We start from the raw sequence: 22,440 nt of genomic DNA, 5'->3' as shown, positions 1-22,440 counted from the left end.
ATTTGGTCTAAAAGATGGTTCTGCCTCAAGTAACCTTCCTTCTCAGTCTGGTACGGTGTATACGATATCACTCAATGAACATCTTGTTTTGAAGCGTATGAAGCTACTCAAACCTTCCCTTTTTTGTGGTGCGGATGGTATCCCTCCGCACTGCTTAAGACACCCAAACCCATACTTGGCCCTGCCCTCATAAGCGTCTTCAATAGTACGTTTCCTAGTGCTTTGAAGGTAGCACAGGTAGTGCCCGTGCACAAATTATGTGATAGAAGGGCACTTACTAACTACCGACTTATATCTATCCTCTGCGCTACATCAAAAGTATTTGAATCTGTAGTGTATTCCCTGCTTTCTATTAGTGCTCAAAACATTTTAATAGATGATCAGCACGGCTTTGTAGCGGGGCGCTACAGAACAATGAACTCGGTCACATTTATGATCCATGCTTCCAGTGTGGTGCAGTCTGATGCAAAAGCTTAAGGACCAGAGTTGCCGCTAAATTTATTTTTTCTTCTCCGCCTAGGCATAAAGTCTGAAACCAAATGTGCTGTCCATGCGCGCCTGCTTGACCAGCGCCATGCTTGCATATAATTTCATGCTGCATGGTTGTGCTAGAAGACGTTAATCTCTTTTTTTCATACGCAGTGGTCTCTAGATTTTTAAACTCGACTGTGCAAAACTGGGGCCGATGATACGTTCTCTACTCTGATATAAATTAAGAATTTGACGTAGTTTGCCATGACGTCATTCTAACAAAGCTCAAGTACGCGGACACGCCTTCTTTTATCACTGCCGTAGTAACAAATTACCTAAGCATAATATCATGCTTCCTTGGCATTAATAGACAGAGGTCTATTAGGACAGAGGCCTAGATAGAGATTTCTCGCATCGGTAAAAGGCAGAGGTCTATTACCTATGCGGTCACGAGTGGAGTTGCTCAAAAATCTGTTCTTGGCCCTCTTCTATGCCTATTGTTCATGACATTTGCTCAGCTAATCGACACTTTTCATTCCTTCTGACGACCTAAAGTCGCTAGTGATGTTTCAGCTATTTAAGCTATTCGATACTGTCAACTTGGTTCAGTACTGCGTTGACGTGCAGAAAGAAATTTTTTTCACTTTTCAACTGGTGCACAAACACTAAGATACTCCTAAATGCTTCCGAAACTATGTCATTAAGTTACACCAGGGAAGCACAGCAAGTGCAAACTTCTTACATCTTTCGGGATGCTCCACTGCCCAGGGTCGATGAAAAAAAAGATATTGGTGTGAATTTCGCGCACACCAATACACGCTAAACATGCGAAACGCGCTAAATATGCGAAGCAACGTAGCCTTCGCGCTCTTAGTATCGTTCCTCATATGTCGCATGACTTCCACTCCCTTGTTTATATTTCGGAAGTTGTATTCTGCCGTGTGCATTCCACGAGAAGACTATGCCTCTGAAGTTTCTGACGGAACGTGCAACTCTACCTCAAAAGTCCTATAACGCAAAACTTTTCGAATCTTTTTTTATTCCAATCTCCTGTCGTCAAATTTACGCAGCCACTGATTCAACCATCGGGTGTTAATCCGTACCGTTGTCTGAAAAGCGCAATCAAACGCTCTCCTCGTTTATAGGAGGTAACTTTCTTGCCTTCAAAAGGAATATCATTGCCTGCATTGAGCAGATTTACTTATCGAATTGACTGACAGAAGCGAAGAGCGCGCTCAATTTGAGAGGGTCTCGATGGAGCCGAGCCAGCACAGTGCAAGTAGATGACCGGATGAGGAAAGTGGCTGGTCGAAAGTCGCGGCGGCGCGCAATGCAAAGCTAAAAATGGCACCAGAGCGGGTTCTCAGGAAAGAAGAGTTGGCCAAGCGATGTATACGTGCCGAATGGGCTTGATACGGTTACAATGGCGCGCAAAAATTTCGGCTCTATGCAAATAAATTGATGCTCCCCGGCAGTTACGAGTAGCCAGCGCCACAGTGATCGGTGTTCAACCAGGTTCTAATCCTTTCGCATTGAGAAAAAATTGAGAAAAAAATATCAGCTTGGTTCGGTATAATATTGCGTCTTGAACGCGTACAGGCCACTTCATAGAGCTGACTTTTCTTGGTTTTGTGATGTCGCGTGACAGAAAGGCGAATGCTGCAGCCGAAAAACGTTTGACCAAGAGTAGACAACTGGCGAGAAAGGTGTCGAATCAGAAAGAAATATTTCTTTCCTTTGGTTTAATCATATATATTTAGTTTGGACACTAATGTGACGTGAGACGTTCTCGCGGTTTTCGTGACGTCGCGTGACAGACAGGCGAAGTGGGGGCCGCCCGAAAACTTTTTGCCCAATCCTGGAGGACTGATTGCAGAACTGGAATACAACAGTATGGAATACATTGACATTGTAGCGCCCCTGGCCTCGCTGAAGGCGTCCAAAATAAACTGATATCTATTTTCAAGCACCGATTTTGCCGTTGTGGAAACCACAATCCAACCTTCCTAAACATACCCCAACTCCCACCTCTAAACTCAAGACGTATTAGGCCAGACCTCTTCTTTCCCTATAAGGTGCTCCTAGGCATTGTACTTTGCCCAAAGCTTCTTAATCATGTGCAATTTTCTGTGCCGCAGCAATATACAAGGCAAAATTCCACATTTTCCGGTCGGCCTTCTTGCATTAAAGACTGCCCCGTGGCTACACTTAAAAAACGTGTAATAAATATTCTGCGTCTATTGACATTCTCGCATTACCGATGTGTCGACACACCGACGATGACGAAGTCCTCCAAGGTGCGAACGGACCGAGTGCGGGAGCGTTGGAAAAGTAAAGTAGTTTATTCTTTCATTTCAACATGGCAGGATATTTTTCCTGCACCGCCAAAACATCTTTGTTTTGTAGATTATGAATCTAGTAGTAGTTAGTAGTAATTATTAGTAATTAGTAATTATGAAACATCTTTGAATGTAGATTATCATGTTGTATGATCAACTCCATTTTATGTGCTTCCTATTTTTATGTTTAGCGATTTGTTTCTTAAAATCGCATTGTTTTGTCTACCACATAGGTTTTCGTAGATTTTGTCTCGCGCACTACTTTTTAAGTAGACGAGTATAACTGCTCCGTAGCTGTTCCTGGGCACTATAATAGACAATTGACTGACTTACTGGCTCTTTAATATTATCATTGTTATTATAAGAATGGCGACCAGTAAAGGCGCATGCTTCCACTGCTTGTACCTTTTTTTTAGTAAACACCCGTTATTTCCTTGTGAAAGCTGTGAAAAACGTGTCCATGCGAAGCGTATAACCTGGCCGGACGACTAACTGAAAGTTTTGAGTCTTAATCGCCCTATTTTTCATGAAATTTGCGTGAATTCACGCAGGAAATGTTAAGCCTAGTGACTACAACCAGGTGATGTGCTCCCCGCACTTTTCTAGTTCCGAAACTGGTCCTCATTTCTCCTTTCGGGCCCTGCCGGGTGACCTCTCTGGCCATAAGGTCTATGAAAGAACAGCTGCAACTCTGCGAGTTCAGTGGGCATGGCAGACCGAGCTTCGGCATGATGTCTAAGCCATCTTTCTGTATTGCACAGGTTAGTTCATATTTTACTACGCTTAGAAGTGATTGCCGTAGTATATTTGTCGTGCCATGCCCACAACAGTGCATTATCATAGCGTACAATGTGTATTGTGTGTGCCAGCTTCTTCTTTGCGTGGACGTAGAATTGAACTTTGGACCACAGACAGCAGAACTTCTGAAAGAACTGTTGGAAGGGCAACACAAACTTACCGCTGAAGTGGCGGCACTTAGGACTCAGCAAAGCACGATGGAAAAGCTAATGTCAGATATGGCGTTACGTTTCGACGAAATCAATAAACAAGGTGCTCGCCCTGCATACCTTGAACATTCGGTGAATCTTCTGCATAAAAAATCTTCGACCTAAAGGACCGGAGCAGGTGGTCAAATTTGATTGTTTTCGCGGTAAAAGAAGGCAGTGACGAAACTGCTAATGATTTGAAGCAAAAAGACTTGAGAGACATCTTTTCCGAAACTTAATGTTACCTTCAACTCGGTAGGGAGAATTCATCGGTTGGGCAAACCTAGCAAAAATAGGCCAGTAATAATATATTTTCAAGATTATAACGAGAAACAGCAAGTATTGAAAAACGCATACAAGGTTCAAGGATCGAGAACGTCAGTTCAAAGCAATTTTTCTCTGGAGACGCGCAGAAAGCGGAAACTTTTGTGGGAGAGTGCGAAAAGCGAAAAAGGTTGACGTGCTTGAACTCCCGACGGAAGTTTGTCAGCAACACCTTCGTTTTTTTCTCCATGTAGTCGAGCGATCCTTCTTGCGAAACAAATTTCACCATCTGGCAGTGGACGTTGGTCACCCTCGATGACGTCTTCTACGTCGGCAGGCGTTTTCGTGCCGACTGAAATGACAATGCTGGAGCGGGGCGGGATGCTGACTTGACTTTCGAGCACGCTCAAGGCGTGGTGACTACGAGAGGTCTCCGTTGGTATCGCTTGATCTTCTGACAGCATTATCGACTTCGACTTCAGGTCGATGATTGCGCAGATATGGTTCAGGATGTCCGTGCCGAGAATGATGCTTGAAGAACAAAGTTGGAGGATAACGAAGGTGGCAGGGTAGGTCCTGTCATGAACGCTAATTCTTGCCGTGCAGATTCCAGTCGGCGGGATGAGGTGTCCTCCAGCGGTCCGAATTTGAGGACGTTCCCATGCAGTCTTAACTTTCTTCAACTGGGTGGCGATGGGTCCACTCACGACGGAGTAATCGGCTCCAGTGTCTACTAAGGCGGTGACTGCGTGGCCGTCGAGAAGCCCGTCGATGTCGGTGGTCCTTCGTCTTGCGTTACAGTTAGGTCTCGGCGTCGGATCACGGCTGCGTCGTGTTGACCTGTGGCTGGTACGTGGCGTCGTCAGGTCGTCCTTCGTCGGCGCATTCTTTCCTTCCAGACTTCGTCGGGACAGCGGCGTGTCGTTTTAATGTCGTCGAGGTAGTCTCAGCGTCTTCTTCGGCGGTGGAGGATCTTCGTCAGTTCGACGAACAGCAATCGCACCTCCATCGGTTGCTGCTTTTAGTTTTCCGGATATGGGCTGACGGACCGGCCCCGGGCTAGGCCAGTGTATGGTCGTTTTTGCGGCGACACGTAGCAGCCTGGTGACGGTGAACGGGACGGTCGTCGACACTTCCGCTGAGTGGCGGCTAGGTAATAGGCGATGTCACGTGGCTGCTCCCGAAGCTGTGGACGCGGTGCGTTGAAGGCGAACCCTCTCAGTCCCAAGTCGCAGCATGGCTATCAGCGGTACGCATGGCCAGCTTCTCCGCAGTGATAGCAGAGCGGGTAGGGGTCGGGGGCTCACCAAATGTCCGCCTTCCTCGCGTAGGTGCCCTAGGCAATGGGTGGGCGTGCTGGCGGCGGCGGACGAGAGAATTGCGGCGTTACAGGGCCCTGACGCAGTCGCAGAGGGGGACTTCGACGGCGTGCGGCGGCGGCGTAAGTCGTCGCTTGTGGCTGGGACTGCGGTAATTGAGGCTGCACTTCAGGAACTCCAAGCGATCGCTTAACCTCATCTTTCACGATGTCCGCGTTCGAGGTCACTTGAGGCGGCGACGAAGGCAAGACCTTGCACAGTTCTTGGCGCACAATGGCCCTGATGGTCTCTTAAAGTTAGTCGGAACCCAGTCCTTGGATGGCGCACTGCGGCGTGCGCAGCTGGCGCTTATATTGCCGGGTGTGCATTTCCAGAGTTTTATCAGTCGTCGATACCTCTGCAGAAAACTCAGCTACGGTCTACGGTGGGTGGGTTGCGAATCAGACCGGCAAAAATGTTTGCTTGACGCCCCGCATGAGGAGGCGGACTTCTTCTCCTCCGACATTTCCGGGTCAGCGTGCCGGAAATGACGGGCCACCTCCTCCATGAAGATCGCTTTGGTCTCATTGGGATGCTGTATTAGGGTTTCCAGTAGTGCTTGGGCGCGCTCTTTACGCACGACGCTTGTGAATGTTTCCAGGAAGCCGCTTCGGAACAGGTCCCACGTCGTTAAGGTGGCTTCTCGATTCTCGAACCAGGTCCTGGCGGCGTCTTCCAATGCGAAATAGACATGCCGCAGCTTGTCGTCGCTGTCCCAACTGTTAAACGTAGCGACCCTCTCATACGTCTCCAGCCAGCTTTCCGGGTCCTCAAATGTGGAACCGCGGAACGTCAGTGGCTCCCTGGGCTGCTGCAGAACTATTAGGGCCGCTGCGACTGCCATTTGGGCTCTCTTCTTGGTCATCTGTGGACGATCTTCTTGGTAGTCTCTGGCAGAAGTCCGTGTTCCGGGGGCAACTGCTGTAGCCGGCGGCTTGCTCGATGTTCAGGGATGACGCTCGTTTTGTCTTTGCGATCCGGGCTTGGATTACGGCTTGTCGGGGGCATGCGGTACATGAATGAACATAAAGCACCTCCACCAGATGTCACGTAGCAGTGACGGTGAAGAAGACAGCAAAACTGTGATTAACGAAACTAGCGTTTTATTGGGCGAACTTGTGCCCTCAAAAGCAGGCTACGCTCAAAGAACAACGATAGCGGCGAACACACTCGGCGATCGGGGAAAATCTGATCAGCGGGTCAAGCGCTCCGGCTTTTATAGATCAGTCGTCGAATCTTCAAGAGTAGCCACTGGGATCCGCGTGTCTTCCACAAAGTTCTACACTACTCGCGTCGCGCATACATGCAATCAGATTACACAAGGTTCGGTGACAGACATTGGATGGAACCATCGATAACATTTCAGAAACTTCCGATACATGCAGGCGCATCCTACGCTGTGCGATAACATTTCTTAGGCGGTGAAACGGCGTCGCCCGATAACGATTAATGAGCACAAATGTCAACACTGTATAATTCGTTTCGTTTTTTTATCACCGCTGACAATGATGACAGTGCCATCCTATGCAATATGATCATGTATGTGTGTATTGCCATAAACATTGTTGTGCATTGGTGGCTTTAAGGGATTGGCGTTCATTCTGTGGCGCCAAGCTTCTACTATAAAAATGCGAAGAAAAGTTAAAGAAATGTCACCCTTTCCAAGGGATCTGTCAGACAAGTGGTATTACCATTTGAAATCAGAAACGTCTAAGCAGAGCTACTTAGACTGTGAGGTGCACGCGCGAGTTCGAATCTCGTTGCAGAGTCTGGAATCCTGCTGCAATAAGCGGCACTGCATACCGTTTTGCTTGGCACTAAACAACCAAAAGGAGTATTCATTTCCCCCAAAACTGTATGGCTACTCCTCTAATTAGCAGCTACTACAATTTGCGAACGTAAATTGATCAAGACATTCAGCATTCGGGGCCACATACATTAAAAACCGACTCGAGTCAATATATATTACAAAAAATCAAACAACGATTAGTATTAGCAATTAGCAGTAAACAGTAAAACGTCATCTATAAAACCGCCGCACTTAATACGGTCCGAGTACCTTCTAATGCCCACCTGTTTGGACCCTTTCTTCGTTTCGCATTTTGTATGAAAGAATATACCTACCTTCCCTCTGCGCGGTTTCATCCGTCCCGAGACATGAACTCTGCCCTAAGAAAAAGGAAAAAAAAATCAAATTTAAATATAGCTGTATTTGTCCCCTCCCTTCTGCACTGCAGTATATATTTCTAATCAAAGCAAATATTTAGCTTCGTTTTATAAAAAGTGTTAAAAACTCATCCTCTGTATGCGTTTGTACTTGTGCGCGTAGGGGTGCTTCGTAGCTGCGCCTACTCACGAAACCTGAGTGTCTCCTCTATGAAGCTGGTACTTCTGTTTGAACGTACACAAAGATTTCAATCGGTTTTGACCGTACAAATGTAACTAATACCATGCGAGCTGCTTTGTCTACTTTATTATAACCGCGGCAGAACCGACACAAACCTCAACAATAAGGAGGCACATTATAATAGGCACCCGCTAGGCGCATTTCGATAGCTTATTGTGATAGCTGATTGTGATAGCGCGCTCCATTGCTACGTAACAGAGTCATTGGAGAACTATGTTGCAGACAGCGTGAATATTTCTGGTGAGGCTTTCCTTTGTACGTTTCCGGATTGTAAAGTGTTTTTCTTTTATTCTGCGAGACACTTGGCACAATCCATGTCAAATACTAAAAGCAGCATCCGCAAAAGACATCATAGCTGGGGCAAGCACGTCACATATTCATACAGGAAAGAAGCTGTCGAGGATTGTACATGGCCGCGTACAGTATTTCAAACTACGACTATAGCATACTTATATCACGCGAAGGACAAAGACAGGCTCATCGTTGGCGTGAGGAGTAAGTACTCCGATTGACTTAGCATAGGCCTCCGTACGTCTTTGGGGGATCGTATATAGCTATGTATAACGCTGAACAATGTGCTTTCTTGGACAAATTGGTAACCATCAGGTTTGATAATCGTGGCATTTAAGCCACAAGTGGGGTTGTTTAGTGCGTGAAGTCATTCAATCTACCGAGAAGCGTTCTGAAAGTGATCACATCGCCAGTGAGTTATTTCACTGTCTTTTGTTAAATAAAATAACATTTCTTGAAACATCTGTTTTGGCTGCGCGTTAACGCTGATTTGTGGTAGTCACATTAATTTAGTTTCTTTACAATGTTCTCAGCACATGCGCGCTATATTATTATCAGCAGATGTCATATGAAACCTATAACGACAACCCCTACGGGTATTCTAAATTAGCTTGTTATTCGTCAGCCGACTCCAACTATAAGTTTCCTGATCTCATCAAAGAAAAGAATATTTTCAGCTATCCTTTTGCACTGGCCAGAACATGCATAAATGCAGTGCCTGTCTGCTCATTTGTGCCCTTTCTGTTTCGTGTTAGGCTTTTTGCGAAGCTTTTGAGTTCAAAAGGAGGCAGACACTCTGCGCTATTTAATTCCCACAATAAATTTATTCTGTCAGCCTTGAATCAGTGCCCTGTGTGTTTTGCAATTTCTTCCTGTGTCCAATCTTTTGCATCCAAGCGTCAGCGGACTGTTCAGAGCCACCAACGCCTGTGCATAAAGCGACACAGAAGATGGAAAAACCGCGCAGTGTCGCCTAGTGTCACATTTAGTCAGACGTGAGGGGGTAGTGAAACTGCATGCTTGGCTACCGACTGCGTTCCTTCGCGTCAAAAAACGTAAGAACGCATACTCCATATTGTTAAACTGCACTGCCCGACAGGCTCTGAGTGCCGTAATAAATTGAATGAAAATGGTAGACTCTTCATCTCGATGATGAAGAGTGGGATATGAAGCATTCCGCAGTGGAAGATTCCGGATTAACCTTGACCACATGCGTTGGCTTATTGTGCGTCCGATGTACAATAACAGGGGAGCGTTCTTGCATTCCACCCCCATCAGAACGTAGCTGCCGCTGCCTGCAATTGAACCTGCAATTCTGACACCAGCCGTGGTTGCTTAGTGGCTATGGCGTTGAGCTGCTAAGCACGCTGTTGCTGGATAGAATCCTGGCCACGGCGGCGGCATTTCGGTGGGGGCGAAATACGAAAACACCCGTGTATTTAGATTTAGGCACACGTTAAAGAACCCCAGATGATCCATATTTACGGAATCCCCCACTACGGCGTGCCTCTTGATCAGGTCGTTGCGCGTAATACCCCACAATTTTTTAAAAAAATCTTGTGATGTATTCAGTGAGCAAGTTGCGTACAGTGCTCCTTCATGCGTCGCTTCGCTTTCTCGTGACAGCGTTGGGCCACCGTCCACAAATGGAGGTTACTTTAGAGACTAAATCACGGGAGCCCTAGGCCCATGTCCACGCCTTGTATTATGCTTACTGCATCAGCGTTGCGAGAGATAAGATTTGATTGCTGGCGTAACACTGGACTTGCAAAATAAACTGCGAGTAGTCTCTACTACTAATCCTTCTCCTGTAGGAGCTACAATCATTGGACCTTATTTTACAACATGAAGTACGCGCAGTCGAAGATATGAAATACATGCTTACTAATGGCTCTGGCTGACCACGCCCTTCAGGTCCAGACTGCAGGGGGGGGGGGGGGGGGGGGAATGGACACATAAAGCATTGAGTGCCACCGATAAAGACCTCACAAATATGTCCGCAAATACTGGTGGGGAACGTTTGCCTGGCGCTACTATCGTGCCAACTAAATAATGTGAACTGCTTATGTTTATATGCAGCTTAAGTCGGTCAACAAGAATTTAGTGATCGTGGATTCCGTAATTGAAGTAGAATGTGCAAATAAGTTTATTATATTACATGTACTTGTCCTTTGGAACCCCTTTACTTTTTCTGCTATAATGCAAATTGTTCCTTAATAAGAAAAACAAGATTTCAGCATTATAACTTCTTTTTCTTTAGCAACACTTCTCGTGTCTATAAAAAAATCTCAAAAAAAGCTAATTGCTTGATTTAAGGCGCTTCGTTCACTTCAAACGATGCGTCCTATGAAATCGTGTAGTTATGGAGACATATTAAATGATGCGCAGAAACAGGAATAATGGATTAGCATATTTTCATTAAATAACGCTAGAACTTGAGGAGCAACACGTGACGTTTCTTTAATGAAATGAGCTCGGCATTCTAAAAGTTCACAGTTGATTTCCGCAGCCATTTTTCATTAAATTGAATAATGAAGTCGCCAAGTAGGCTTGGTTGAGGCACCGTTCACACAAGCACAGATACCTGAGGGTAGGAGAATTCATTTTTTTTAATTTTATTTTTTTCCCATTTTCGAAGGTACTACTTCTCTCATTCTTAAGTTGAAGTAGTTTAGTTTCATATCCAGCAGATTTGCTGGATATGAAACTAAAATAGGTTAAAACGTCCGCTTTTAACAGGCTGTACGATTTAATTAGCCAAAATATTGATATACCTACATCGGCAGTGAAGGAAATTGACAGCAGAAGAGAACCCACGTCTTTGTTCCGTCCGAAATGTGCGTTTACGCACGCTTCAAAATGGATGCCTGGCTCTGTGCTTATTGAGGGGCGGGGGTGGGGATGCATATGCGTGCGATGGAGTTAAGCCAGTTTTCAGCGCGTAATGTTCATTTGTCCCGCTTGCTTCTTTCACTTACTTTATGCAAGCAAATCAGCAAGATAAATCTGGGCGGTGGAAAATCTGTTTGTACGACGAGTGCACCGCGGAATATGATGTATGCTTTGGAGTTTCCTCGTGTAAGGCTTGTTCAACAAATATGAAGCAGCAGAAGCTTGATGTGGGCGAGTTGGTTTTGCATACTCGATGAAAAGAGCGCTACCAAGACGAGGACTAAAAGAACAACATGTACGACGGACAAGGCGCCTTGTCCGTCGTACATGTTGTTCTTTTAGTCCTCGTCTTCGTAGCGCTCTTTTCATCGAGTCAACAAATATGGGACGCTGATTCGTCTACCAATCTGTGAAAGCACTGCCGTTCCAGGTATAAAACGTGCTCCTCGACACATGCGCGAACTGTTGGTGATTAGAGGAGTTGAAGGCTCAGTTTCTTACCCTATCAAGCGGCCCGCTGCGGCCGCCCATCATGTCGTCGGCAACCGACAACTGCAAATGAATATGTTACGAAGCATATTAGTCATCGCTGAGAGAAGTTCGACGCATATTGCCGCTATTTGTCTAGCAACGTCAACAATAGTTGACAGGCCTTCCACTTTTTCAGGTTAATAGGCTTTTCTTATGGAAAACCTCATTCGGAAGTTCTTGGACAGTAAATAAATCTAAAACTCGTGAAACGTGGTTCCTTTGAGGCCGCCTTGTATGAAAGTAAGCTTTTTTCAACGTGTGGGCACCTTTTGCCATCTTAGAATCGCACTGACCGCATGTGAAGTATATATGCTCAGGAAAACGCACAATTTTTTGCCACTTTGTTTGCGATGAATCAAAATTGCGGCAGGCCTTAGGCTTCTTTCTTTCGCCTGGTGCAATTCAAGAGTATGCCTTGCAGTCACCAATATATTTTCATCAGAAACCACTCTTTTTCCGTATGACTTGTAGTTCTAACGCACATTATTAACATACGATCAAAAAATGTTTTTTATAAATACATCCATAATTGTGTTCGGATATCTATGCAAGCATGGAACACTAGCGACATCAGCGGTTTCGGCAGCTAGTGACTGCTAGCTGAAACAAACGCAGTTTGAAAGTAGTAGTAGTCATAAACTTCATTTATCGTAAGAGCACGCGACGTCTTGACCCAAGGCGGAAGGCGGCGTCAGTTCAAGAAGCCATGGGCCCTGAACGTCCGCTGCGCGCTGTCCACAAGGCTCGCCTGGTACATATGGAAAAGCGTTTTCTTTTATTTTTCTTTAGCTTGCAATTATTAAGAGCGCACACAAGGCACAAGGTAAAGTCGAAAGGAAGTAGAGTGACGAAGAAATCTAGCTCCGTATGACGTGTGAATGGTGATGCATTACATTCTTTTCTTTTGCCTACACCAGTGGACATTAAAATTTCGTCTCTCTTTTCTTTTTCCAGTGCCCCAAACGTGTTTGACGTAATATAATAACTTTGAAGCATGGGGGCATACGGACACGTTATTTTTGCCTGTACACAGTTTACACACTTCAAGTTTGAGGTGATTGGGTAACGTAAAGCTAATTGACACAAAAAAATAAAGGAAGGCTCTTGATCGGAATGCTTCATGCTCTTTGAGAACCCCAGACGACAGCCTGCGTCAAACAATCCGTTTTCAGTTAGTTGAAGTAGCCCATCCCGAAATGACGAAACTTTCTTCTGTAATAGCTGTCCCAGAACCAAACATTAAAGCCCAGGAGATAAACATGTCTGCACAGAATTCAGGACCTTCGTTCTAGTCATGGCCAGCAGTTTCGACGACAGTAGATCATAATTGTTAAAATGAGCTTCATATTTCAGTTCAACAACCAATCGCATTGCTTTTTCCTTCCTGACTTAACTCAGCTCAATTGTCTGCTGTACACCGTGAGTGTGCAACTAGCTGAGTCATGGCGTTCATTTGTAATGGTTAATCTCCTGCTGTGGGGTGTGGCTGTTGGGGCTGAATACTTCTTCAATGTAAATAATTCTTTAATATAGTGGTGCGTAATTTTGCTCCATGAACTCGCTTGTAGCCCTTTTCTTAGAGGAGCCAGCTTGTGTATACCCTGCCTATTCTCCTTGTTCTTTTCTGTAGCCTCTTCTACAATTTTGTCCTGTAATTCATGCAAAGGCTTGTCAAGAACATATACAGCTGCCAAAGTTGTATAAGGAATGCTCAATCTTTATACTAACTCACAAATATTGGCCAATGGCCGCGTCCTTCACTGTCACTGTGGAAGTCTTGTAACACTCTCGAGAGATTTTTCTTTTTTTTTAATTTCCAATATCTGCGCATTTATGAAAGAAGGGCTCGAAAAAAAATGTAAATAAATCATTCATGGGGCACACATAAAAGGTGTCTTATAATTCTCATTTCAGCGGTTTCTGGTGTAAAAGGCGAGTCCAAGTCGCACATAACTAATGTCTCTCTTTGCAAAATATATTACTACGCGTTACTGCCTAGTATAACACAGAGGGCAAGCGGGCTTGCACACACATTTAGCCGTAGGTGCGCGAGAACGGTCATACTCGCCATTTTAAATATTTAACGACTCAGAAATAGAACAGCTAATTTGAAAAATGCTCGCTCCGAGTCTGCTTTATTTAGCTGTACGATAAGTCACATTGCCACGGTAGTTTCAGGAGTCGAGTATCGCCAAATATCTTCTTGCACCACAGCAGTCTGCGGTGCTCAACGGTTTTTGTTCCGCATACGTTCCAGTGACCGTAGGTGTTCCTCAGGGATCAGTTTTGGGTCCCCTTTTATTTTTGCTCTTCATTAATGATATTCAAAGGGACCTCATGTCTTCATTTAGAATTTTTGCGGGTGACTGTATCATTTATAGAGTCACAGATAACGCAAGTGACGTTTCTTCAACCGATTCAGTTAGACATTAAAGGAACATGGTGCATTACGTGGGAAATGTCACTAAAAATCAAAAATGTGTTCACGCCACCTTTTAAAGGAAGCGCGCATTTTAGTCATGCACTTATACCTTGAGTAATATGACAATAAAGAAGCGTGACGAATGCAAATATTTTGGAATTTTAATGACATCTGACTAAAGATGGAAGATGCACATTACGCATATTAAGAATAAGGCAATAGGTTCATTGGGATTCCTGCGCCGTAACTTCAGTCAGTCACCGGATAAACTAAAACAGCAATTGTATTTCATTTATATTCGTAGTTTACTTGATTACAGTTGTATCTGTAGGGATCCGTACACGGCTGATCTCAAGGAACAGCTTGAAAGAGTGCAGGGGCCCTATAACGTAAAACTATTCCAATATGTTTTTATTCCAATATCCTGACGTCAAATTTGCTTAACCGACGACGCAAGCATCGGGCGGTCACCCGCAGGGTTGTCTCAACAGACCAATCAAACGCTCTCCTCGTTCATAGGAAGTTAAGTTTGTTTGCTTGAAAAACGAATAACATTGCCTACACTGAGCGGCTTGTCTTATCTCATTGGCTCAGAAGAGGTGAGCAGCATGCTCAAGTGGAGAGGGGTTCCATGGGGACGATACCACTGCAGTGAAAATCGATGACCGGATGAAAAGTGTGGTGCCGCCGTCTGTGAATAGTCCGCTTTCCCTTACTTAGCTTACGGTGGCTCGTCGACAATCGCGGCGGCATGCAAGAGAAGCTGAAGAATGATGCTAAAACGGATCCTCAGCAAAAAAGAGTTGGCAGAACGAGGTCGTAAACATGCCGAAAGTGTTCGAAAACGTTACACGGCCACGCAAAAATGTTTTATTACGCGCAAATAAGCCTATGCTCTCCGGCAAGTGCGAGTCTCCAGTTCCTGAGTGATCGGTAGCAGCCATCTTTTATGTCTTTCGGAACGGGGCAGCCTTCGGCTATTCAGACGAAAATTCAGCTTTGTTCGACATATTAATGCAGCTTTAACGCGTACACGTCACTTTGACGCAGTGAGTTGTTGCAGTTTTGTGACGTCGCGTGAGAGGCAGGTGTAGTGGGTGCAGCCGGAAATTTTTTTGCCAGTAGCCAAGGTCTAATGGCAAAAAGGTGTTGAATCAGAAATCATTATTATTTCTTTGTTCGTCCAAATCGTGCCTAATCGGTGTGTTCACGTCATATCAGATGGGGAGGTATCGCGGCTTTCGTGACGTCGCGTGACAGACCTTTGAAGTGAGGGTCGTCCAAAAAGTTTTTGACAAATCGCGGAGGGCTGATTGCAGAATTGGAATAGAAAAGTGTGGAATAGTTTTAGGTTATAGCATCCCAGAATAAAGCAGCTAGGATCGTTCTTAAAAATTATAGTAGAAAATTAGGTATCACAGAAAGTAGAATTAAGTTATCGCGGCAAGCAAGTTCTATAAGAGAATAGAATGTTCTTTCGCTTTACGTTGTTAATATTAAAAGCAATGTCACGTTTTATCGCGCTTTATGTATGTGATCAGTTGTTTCTTCCTTTAAAACGTAATCCCTCCTGCTGTAATGCCCACATGGGCGACGCAGGAATGTAATAAATAAGTAAATAAATAAATAACTAAATAAATAGATAAAAATTGCGTTCTATACACGGCAAGCCATGTTGGACACAATCATTTCAATATTCCCGGTGGATGTCAAGTCAGACGAATGCGAAACCATATAGAAGTACTATAAGTGTGTTCATCCCGGCGTCCTGGGGTGGAATTTGGCGCTAACTTTATATGGGCATTTTCTCGCCCGGAATAATTCTGACCACCGGGGTTTCTTTACCGCGTATAGAAATCAAAGCACACGAGCGTTTTTGCATTCCGCTCCCATCGAAAAACGGCTGCCATGGCCGCAATTTAACGCGCGACCTCGAGCTAAGCCGCACAATATTATTCCATTGCCATCAGGCTGGCGCAGCGAGTATGAACCAACCCGAAAAGCGATGACGTGCGCCCTCCTTAGGTCTCGGAAAACATGAAAGGTTCATCGGCAGGAACAGCTATGAGTACGCCCACAAAAAATTTAACCAAGGGTTTCCACGATGGACTATTATCGAATCTCCATAGCATGCATGGGAAAGCGCTGAAGCCCACCATCTCCACGAGCATTTTTTTTTCGTTTTGTTTTAGTCTGTATTGTAACGCCAACCTCGCCGAGCACCTCCTGTTGATCAGAGCGGCGCACATGGGAGTGACGCAATGTATTTAACTAAGATTTAAAAAATAACATAACAAAGGTGCAACAGACACTGCGTAAAGTTAATGATGTGCCTGCTTTTGGAGGCACATTTATGACGTAGAAGACAACAGCTTTTTTATGGACATTAGCAACAAAAAATAACGGTGCTTTTTTCTTGAGCACTTGCTTGGAGGCAATTCGCTGGAGATTAAAGCTGATAAATAGTGAACGAAGCTTTTAGATAGCGCAGTGATGCGTATGTATTCCACATATAGCCTTGACTAGCATTGCAGATGCGTGATGGAAAGTGGAATAAGTGTGATTTTATATTATTAAAGTTATTCTATATTCATGGCAATGCTGTTTTCTGTGGAATGTAAAATATATAGTTCTTGAATATCGTACATTACCACAGAAGAAAGTGCATTTTTTGTTTGCAAAGGGGGAGGGCGTTTGGGTTTTGCACTGCGGTAATTCAGAGCTTCAAGAGAGCAACTTGTCGTGCACTCGGCATCAGTTGAAGTTCCCGGAATTCTTTCTGAGTTGACAAGAAAACTGGCTTCACGGCGCTGATAAATGAATCCATTGTAATATAGGAACAATTTTTATGTAATTGTAATTGTAATTGTAACAGCCTTGTAATCACTTGTACTGTAGTTTTAGCTTGTCCTTAAACTTTTCATTGTTTACAGATTACCTGGTTAGCGCCATGGTAAATCGCAGTAGAAAAGCCCGTAGTGACGTCCTCTGTCAATTTGCCCCGCAACAAGGAGTTGGAACCGATTTTATGTTGATGAGTGTACTGGCTCAATAATATTTTTTAAACAGGAGTGAATTTTCATCATGATGTTGCTATTGACAATTTAGACCACCAGCTAAGCTATATATGATAGACCACTCCAATAATATCTGTGTGTCCTCCCTGGGTCATGCATCTGATAGAATTTGGCGCCACTGGCGGGGTTGGTAACGTTAGCGCTACCGTTAAGCCGGTATTTGGCATGGAGTAATGAACCCGTTTACAGAGAAGCTGAACTTCTATTATAACACGGACGAATGCCTCAAATATGTTCAGTTGCTTGACATTAGCCTGCCACTGTCTATTCAGGAACACACACGGCCATATGTTCCAGACTACCCCTAAATTTTACCGTGCTGACCGATTTCGTTATTAAATTTTCGCACTACTTTTTCAAGACGTGTCTAAGCGTGTTCGCTTTTTCGCTTTGCAATTCAACCTGCTTTTCTGTGTCAATCAAAAACCATTAAATAGGATAAGGTCGGTAGGTTTACCATTTCAACAGTTCTGCTTCCCAGCCGTGGAGCAGAGCGAAGCTCCTGGTTCGTTACGGTGATATTTCTCGCTACGATATCGTAAGCATTTGACGTTTCCGAGCTGCGCTACTTCGTGCTGGCTCACCTTTCGAACAATCAGGAAAGGTACTTGTAGGGACTCACACGAAATCACACGGGACTTATCGATAGGAAGACACAACGCCTGAACGGCTAGCAGCTGAATTGGGGATCATTTACTTCGCGTGGATGCGAGCGAGGTCTAAAGAAAGCATCCGCTGAAGATGCAGCAACAGCAAATCTACAGCCTTCACACACTGGCTGCATTTACATGAGTGCAACAGAAGCTTGTCGTATCAACTTTCAAATGTATCGCATCAAATACGCCAAACAGGCGGCGTTTGACATATAAAATGTGCATTTCAACAGCGCATGTAAAGAGAATCATTTGATATCAATAATTGTGAGAATTTGATTCGTTTGACTCGTTATTACATTACGCGCGTATAGACAGGTAGATTACACGACTAATAAATTAGATTACCATCAGCGAGTTACTTCACTCACGTCGACATCTTAGCAGATAGAAGCCGAGACTACCGCACTCGGCTGCCATTTGACATACATACATTGCGGACACGCTTAGAATTTCGGTTATCCAGAATACTGTAGGTTTCCGCAAAATGAAGGCCGCGTCAATTTGTCCACGTGGACAAAGAAATGAGTACCTGATGGAAGGTAGCCGACTCTTGGATGCTTTCGGTGCATTTCACAACGCGTCATGCAACGCAGACTTGTCGGAAAGTGGGAATGCTAACTTTCAAATATGACACTAGGTGACGTGAGCTTGCAGGAATGAAAAGCGCACATTCACGAAGACGGTGGCGTGTGGGCGAATGCGATATGGTAAATTATGACGAGGTGCTTCTACCGTGTCCAAATAAACGTGGCGCCACTGGTACTGAACGGGAATCTGACGGAATTGTTGTTGCATTAAATGAACTTTACGAGCACGTCACTTGTGCGTAACAGTAACAGTGGTATTCCCTGTATACTCACTATACCTGGCCTATTTAACAGCTCATATATGTACAGTGCAGAAATGTGGTTGGAGAACTTTCGGCAGTAATCCGTGCAATGTTCAATGTTGCTGTGCGGAAGCCGATGATTTGCAATTCGTTTCTTCGCGTTCATCTTGGATCGTTTCTTTTAGGTGAAGCTACAAATGTTGCCTCTTATAGTGCTATAATTCACTGCTCACACTTTTGGTCTGCTGTTGCTACAGTCAGGCACTCGTGTTGTTTCCTTTTCTCCTTATATATATATATATATATATATATATATATATATATATATATATATATATATATATATATATATATATATATATATATATATATATATATATTAAGACCTAGTCAACGGTTTCCACCAACAAAGAAAAATAACTCATGCATGCAACAAAATCATAGAACTTACTCTAACGGTTAATGTCATCGTGAGGAGAATGACAATCACGACTAATGGCAGGGGGCGACGCATTTCGTTGCGTGTGTCAAACGGCAGTTCACCGGGTGTTCGTCTGCGTGAAAGCCATGAAATTAAGAATACAAATGCATCATACAGGATTGTAATAAACAATGTTCTCGAGCATCATGCGAGTTATCATCATATGAATGACGTTGGGTTTGGGCAGCATAATTCACTTAGCAGATTTATGCTAAGTGCCTACATCACCATTTGACATTGCATGAGACACTTCAGAATTACTAGGTACAAGTGTTGAAATTTGCGTTTACAAAACTATAATTAGAAAATTGCCGTAACCGACTCTCTTAACTTCCACCTGTCGTAGATGAAAAGGTGGCTTAGTTCGTCTGCGTTACATGGCAGTAGCATCGGCATTGAGGTAATCCTGATGATCACACGTTAAAGTTTGCCGTTCGCAAGCCAAAAAATGTCTTGGCGAGCTCATAATTTTGATAGCATTTTGTGAATGAAGTGTTTTCTTTAATGTGTACCTGTCAAAAAAAAAAATAATAAAGTACCACAAGCGACGTCTCCTTGTTAAATAATGCACGCCCTTATACTTACCTCTATTGTCGAAGGAACTCCACTGCCACGCTGGCCACACCACCACCCACACTGATTGAGCCTTCCGCTCTTATTCACACCCTTTATAAGCGGTCACGTGGTGCCACAGCCCACGCCCGCGCTTACGGCACTCGGCTCGGACAAGTCACCGACAGAGTGGTGTCGCGAACGTGGGCCGCCATCTGTCATGCCTGTCCGGTTCAAAGCTCCGTTGTTTGTCCCCCAATTCGGCAGAACTCTTCAATCGTGCCTTCATTAGGCTCCGCGACGTCTCGCCGACAATCACCACGGAGAACACGACGGGGGCTTAGGCGAAGGAGGAGAAGGGGCCCGTGGCTGGCAAGGCGCAGCGAATTCGGCAAGCCTGGGGACTCGCACGTCTTGGTATCGCGGCAGGCAGCTCAGTGGACTCACAAGAAGTGGCTCGTTTGGGCTACTGAGTAAGGAGCACAAAGGGCACATTTTGCTTTCACGCGTTCTTGAATCGAACTGCTTATTGGCAGCGATGCCACGCCAACGACGCGCCTCTCCTGCTGTCGTCCGGGAGGGACAACAATGAAGCGGTGGTCGGCGCTGCCCATTGATGCCACACAATGCGCGCTCGGTTGAATACCTGTCACCTCTTGTGTGTAAGCGGAGTAGACAGCACACGCTTACCGCGGTGTACGGAATGCAGTCAAATAAAAGTACGGACAAAATGCTCCAGTGTTCGGAAAACGGCGTTCGACTGGGTTAACCTGAATCCGTCGGAGAGCAACCTGTATACACACTACAGCGCCTTAATAGAAGAAAGAGAAATTAAAAGGAAAACATTAGATACCTTCTTCCCAGTGCGCACCGTTGAGGAACATTTAGCCTGTGCGTACTTATTTTCAGAGAGTAAACATGCAAAATGTGAAGCTGTAGCCTATCTGGCCGTTGTTAAATTGCGATTCAACACCGCTTGCGATTTAGGGATTTGCACATGCATAATTGATTGATTCTGGTTATTTCGTTCCCCATATGTTCTAGGCAACATTCGTTTTACGACTATTGACTTGCTTACTGCTGTGTCCTTCGACTTAGGTGCAACTGAGAAAGTTGCAGAATATTAGATATTATGCACACTAGTAAACATCAACGTTTCTCTTCGCGGTATTAGTTCTTTTTCTAGAGTTTTGGCGCACTATACACCGACAGTTTGACGACGTACATACTCCGGCAGATCGCGCCCAGTGTGCGTGACGTTTAATCAGTTGGATGTTTGACACAGACTTTATTCTAGTGTCAACCCGTCATCACCCCACCTCCCCACACTGAAAGCTGGATGTGACATGACCTTACCTCAGTATTGCCCCCCCCCCCCCCCTGACAGCTCCCTCCCTGGGAAAGCATGGGTAGTATTCTACCACAAGTCCCGGAGTCACTGCGAGGCACACAAAGAAAGAAAAATATAGAATGCGATCGGCTCATTCATGCATATAGGCCATTAGTGATGTTTGCCAGCTAGCCCATGCAAGAACTTCTCCCAAGCATTAGGTAGGTCAGTATACATCTGTGGCGGCCTCCTCTACCGTCATAGTGTGCAGCTTATTAATTTTGTGCTTGCTTATGTTCAGAGTTAATGTACAGGCGCGTACTCTGTCGCGTACTTTCTGCCTCAGTGTTTGAGCGACAAAGTACGCAGCTGCTCTGCCAAAACGTTTCAAGCTCACTGAACGTAGACGGAGAGCTAAACTCTATGTTAGTATACCACATTGAGGAACTGAACGCACCCTGAGTTGCTTGTCCTTTTTTTTTACTGCTTCATCCCCGCAGAGGCGTCTGCGTCGGCAGGCGTTTGGTGTGTCGTGGCACCACGTACCCGAGCACACGAGAATTCGACCCTCCCGCGTCTAACTGTGTGCAGCTTGCCCGTGTCCGGGAAAAGGGTATCCTGGGGGTTGAGCCAGTGCCGGGTGTTTGGACCTTTACGGCCCTTCGGAGGCGGCAACACACCTCCTTGTCCTCCGCTTTACGTAAACTGCTTCCCCTGACTGACCCACCCGGGGGAAATCGGTAGTTCCTTTTTGCTACCCTTCGCTCAAATCTTCGTTGTTCTCCTTCACTTTAAATCTTACCTGTCTTTTCCTTAGTTCTTGTTACTTCCAATTTTCTGGGCAGCAAGGGCCAACCTTGTGTGGTTAGCCAACCTTAGGTACACCATATCTGGCTATAGTAGTCTCGTACAGCTGGCGTATGCAGGACATGCCCTTCCAAGGTCCTGCAGCGTCACTCGTTGGGCTTCGTAGCGGGTGGATGGCGCCACTGCCGAATTTATGCATGCTTATGGCAACTTCCTGCACCCACTTCCTGAATGCCCTCAGGAACGAGGGCGCACCGCAGAAGCCTTTCAATTTCTGGCAATCGAACACCGAACTTTCCTCGCCTTCATGAAATCCGCTTTGGTGAACCTGAAAAGACGTTGAGGAGTTTTGACTGAAAAATTTTGACTGAAGTTTTCGGCCACGGTTACAAAGCATCAAAAATGGCAAGCACTGATGTACTTCTGGAGGTCTGCGATCGGAAACAAGATGAAAAACTTCCCAATCTTGTGTCCTTCGGGTGTTTTCCAGTAACAGTGACCGCACACCGTACCATGAATACTACCGCCGCGTTGTCTACGATGCTGATGTGAACCCGAATTGCTAGAAGGTTGGAATGATCAGAATGGGATCAATCTTAAGCGAAATAAAATGAGGCGTGATGTAGAAGTAATTCATACCAAACACCTAATTCTTACATTTGGCTCAAGCATCCTGCCCGACACTATCGAGGCAGGATATGTGGAGATCCTGATCAGGCAGCTTGTCACAAACACTCTGCGATGCTT

At 45.1% G+C, this 22,440-nt stretch overlaps 1 long non-coding RNA gene across 1 annotated transcript in view; it reads right to left on the bottom strand.

Annotated features, from left to right (window-relative positions):
- LOC140216599 (uncharacterized) overlaps positions 1–19,699 on the bottom strand; it is a 28,213-nt gene extending 8,514 nt beyond the window's left edge. The window contains exons 1-5 of the long non-coding RNA XR_011893200.1: positions 19,590–19,699; positions 18,975–19,077; positions 11,510–11,560; positions 10,002–10,037; positions 7,543–7,587 (exon numbers count right to left, since the gene is read on the bottom strand). This is a non-coding gene — a long non-coding RNA (uncharacterized lncRNA). The remainder of the gene's footprint in view (positions 1–7,542; positions 7,588–10,001; positions 10,038–11,509; positions 11,561–18,974; positions 19,078–19,589) is intronic.
- Between the last annotated feature and the right edge of the window lie 2,741 nt (positions 19,700–22,440).

Source organism: Dermacentor andersoni, chromosome 3, assembly GCF_023375885.2.
Source record: "Dermacentor andersoni chromosome 3, qqDerAnde1_hic_scaffold, whole genome shotgun sequence".
NCBI classification, from domain to species: Eukaryota; Metazoa; Arthropoda; class Arachnida; order Ixodida; family Ixodidae; genus Dermacentor; species Dermacentor andersoni.
This window is presented reverse-complemented; position numbering and strand designations above follow the sequence as displayed.